The sequence below is a fragment of the Aegilops tauschii genome, chromosome 7 (genome assembly GCF_002575655.3).
Source record: "Aegilops tauschii subsp. strangulata cultivar AL8/78 chromosome 7, Aet v6.0, whole genome shotgun sequence".
NCBI lineage: Eukaryota > Viridiplantae > Streptophyta > Magnoliopsida > Poales > Poaceae > Aegilops > Aegilops tauschii.
Genome location: NC_053041.3, coordinates 321,956,540 through 321,960,504, shown reverse-complemented (window position 1 = coordinate 321,960,504; position 3,965 = coordinate 321,956,540).

Sequence of the window (3,965 nt, the reverse complement as noted above, 5' to 3'; positions counted from 1 at the left end):
TGAAATCTCTCAAGACTGGCTTTTCTTGGTTGCTTCTTGCACTCTTGAGAGTCTTCCTCATCATATTATAGTGACCTGCTTATATCCTAAGCCTTCTTTTCTCAAGCCATCCTTTCCAAATGTACACAAGTTGATCTCCTTGTGCTTAGGATGTGGCAACCTGGCGGTACAACCGGTGGTTAGACCGGTTCTACCGGTCTTCCCTTCTGCTGTACTGTCTCAGCGGTACTTCTGGGCCTGCACGAGCGGTTCTACCGCTCCTGCCTGTACCAGTACTTCTGACCGGAACTACCGGTATTTGGACGCGGTACTACCGCTGCTTCCGGAGCGGAAGTACTGCTCTCAACTGCCTGGTAGTTACAGGACCGGTACTACCGCTCCTAGGAGCGGTACTACCGGTTGACATCTGGGGCTTATAAAAGGGGCCGCAGGCAGAAGGGGTCGTTCTTTTCCCCTTCGTGCTCGTCTTTCCCTTTTTCTCCCACGCCACCGGTTGCTTCGTCCTTCGCCCCAGAGCGCCCTCAGACTCTCCGGATCGGTCGGCCCTCCATCGGATCCGCTCCGTGGAGGCCGCCTCCTCTTCGATCTCTTCCATGGATACCGGTAATGCCTTGTCTTCTTTTTTTTAGGGTTCCTCGTTTTGAATCCAACCCTAGGGCATTGCTTGTATTCCCCCATTTTTGGCCAAATGGTTGGTGGGAGAGATCCGTATAGCCTCTTTCTGCTTCCTGTGCGTAGGTAGTAATAGGAATATGGCATATAGATTCGAGAACAGGTGGTTCCAGTTTTTCAACTCGGCGGGTCCGCTCCCAGCGGTAGTTGCGAGCGGTACTACCGCCCAGGCGGTATTACCGGTGGTCAAACCGGAACTACCGGTTTCTCTGAACCTATGTATCATGTTTCTCTTCTACCCACGTATATGAAACATATTCCTCTGATCTTGTGTGCATTCCTCTCATCTTTGTTGGGGTTTCTGTGTGTTGTTTGTGTGCGTGTGCAGGTGGCTCTAGCTGTCGTGCTGCTCGGAAGCCTTAGAATACCAAGAAGAGGGCTCGTAGGGGGAAACCTTTGGGTGACAATGAGGATGATCATGAAGTGGTGATTCCTACCAAGACCACTCGTCGGGAGAAGTCTGCTGCTGCCAAGCAACGTGTTGCTTTGCCTATGCACAAGTGGAAGATGCCGGACTGGCAAAAGTTTCGCTTTCAGGATCCATACACCGTAGCACCGAACCCCTGTTGGAACAACCCTCAGTTCCGGAATGAGTTACAGATGAGGATTGTGTCAGAAGTTTTTGAGCATCACAAGAACAAGTTCACCCGGATGTGGGCCATTGACATCGATCATTGGAGGAACAACCTTGGCTACTTTGGAGAAGCTCTGGAGATCTGTGAGGAGTTTGATTTGATCAAGCTCATGACCGTGAACTGTGACTTCGATGTGCAGCTCATCCATCAGTTCTACGCTATAGTTCACTTCGGCCCAGATGTGGAACGCCACCTCTCCTTTATGTGCCGTGATGAGTTCTTTCATGTCCCGTGGAGAGCTTTCTGCAATGCTCTTGGTTATGAGGATACCGGGATTGAGGGTCAAGGTGGCATCCGTCCTCATGACCGTGCTCACCCCATGGACAAGGTGAAGCTCGCCCCTCTATACATCCCTGGACATGGCATTGTGGGCAAGTCAAATGATCTTCTGCCAGTCTATGACATTATGCATCGTGTGTTCCGGTGTGTGCTTCTTCCCAAGGTTGGAAATCAAGATGATATCTATGGGTATCTAGTGGATTTGCTTGTGGCCATGAAGACCAAGAGGGGATTCGGTGCCACGTTTGATGTATCCAAGAGGGTATGGGAGGAGATGTGCAACATGGTGTTGTACCGCAAGGTACCGATATATGCTCCTTTTGTGATGCAGTTTTTGAGCACCGTGTGGCAGTCCATAGGCCAGGAGAGCCTCTCACCACTCCTGCCAACCTCACGGAGCATGAGGTCAAGGAGCTAAGGAAGAAGAAGCATAAGACTCCCCATTTTTCTACGGGCAATCAGGAGGATGTGCATGCTACCTCGGATGACGAGGACTTTGAGTTGGAGCCTGGGGTCTAGCCCACCTGGGTTGAGAAGCTGACTTCCAAGATCAAGAAGACCCTTTGCTTGTAGACCCATATCCAGAAGAAATACAAGGCCCACGTTGCTGAGAAGATGGCGCGTCGCAGGCAGATTCAGTTGATGAGGCACCTCAATGTGCCAGATGTGAAGAGTGGCTCCGAGAAGACCATTACTCCCGAGGATACTTGGTGCTTGGAGAACTGTCAGTGGTCTGATGAAGCACCTGATTCTTCCTCTGTCTGTGTTCCTGAGGCAGCTACTGCGAGGGTTGAGGAGTCTGAGGAGTCTGATGAGGCTCAGGATCCTGACGATGATATTGATGATGATGCATCAGACAACTCTGCGGCAACTGGCGAGGAGGTCTACTGAGCCCCGGGGCGCTAGCTTCGCTCTTTTCCTTTTTGGTGTCTCGATGCCAAAGGGGGAGAGAGCTCCATTAGGTCACGGGAGTTGCATGGGTGGTTATATTTGCAGTTGGTCTTTCTAGTTTATTTGCCTGCTCTTTCTAGTGCTCTATGGACTTATTCTATGTTGTGCTCTCATGCATGGTGTAAGACATGCGTCATTCGGTTTATCTATGAACTCTTCGTTCAGTACAGTTTATTATATGTTGGTTTACTACATGTTGTCTCTACTGCTTTAGGTTTATTTCGGTGGTTTTGCGCTCTCTGGTTGGTATATAAAATCCAGGGGGAGCTTTCCCTAGTGCGCGCACTTTGCATTCCAAAGGCAAACTCTAAATAGTGCTCACACTCAGGTGGAGCCCCTCCTTTATTTTTAGAACTCCCGGACTAAACGCGTGGTTGTCATCATCCACCAAAAAGGGGGAGATTGTAAGGGCATCCTTTGCCTTAGGGTTTTGGTGATGATGACAACACACGTGGACTAATCGTGCGCCATAGTTTTATCAGGTACACATGGTGTGGCGCAAGACGATTAAGTCTTCCCTCTACGCGGAAAAGATCGAAGACGGAGCTTCCGACGTTTTTATTCCTTTGGTCGTAGGATATCCGTACTATTAAGAGGGAATCCACTTTGGAAGGTATTGGGTGAATCACTTCACGTACACATTCCTTGCACCCACCAAATACCTTTCGTTTCGAGGAGAGAGAGGTTTCCCCATCATCTGTTCTTTGCAGTCCTGCTCTTGGCGGTTGTACCGCTTCTTTGAGCAGTTGTACCGTGGGCCGGTAGTTCCGGTCCTACCACCGCCCCTAGTACCGGTCAGGGGTGACTCCCTTCTGTACCAGGTGCGGTTGTAGACCAGTGGTGGAACGGTAAATCCAGTTTTTCTCGAAAAACCGGTAGTACCGGTGTTCAGGGCAGTAGTACCGCCTCGGACCCCACCGCCCAGGAACTGCAGGCCCAGCGGTAGTTCCAGTCCAACCTCTGCTCCAACTACCGGCTTGAGGGTTTATCTTTCTGTTGTGGCCCGGTAGTTTAGCGGTGGCTGTGCGGTAGTTCCGGTTTGTTCCGATAAACCGGTACTACCGGGTGCGCCACCGGAAGTACCACCCTGGCGCCCTAGGAAGGGTTCCCCGCATTCACCGGTTGTACCGGTGTCTTGTGCGGAAGTACCGGTCCCATGCATTACTGCACATAACGGTTGGATCTTGGGGGGCCTATTTAAGGAGGTGCTTCTCCTACCTCCCACCCACCTCTTGCCTCTCTCTCTCTCCTCCATTACTGCCATTAAAGCTTTCTTGCCTGATCTCTCTCCCTAGCCACCCAAACTTGTTGATTTGCTAGGGATTGAAGGAGGAGACCTAGATCTACACTTCCACCAAAGGATATTTGATTCCCCCATACTTTCTTGTGTGGATTTTGTTACTCTTGGGTGCTTGGGCGCCCTAGACG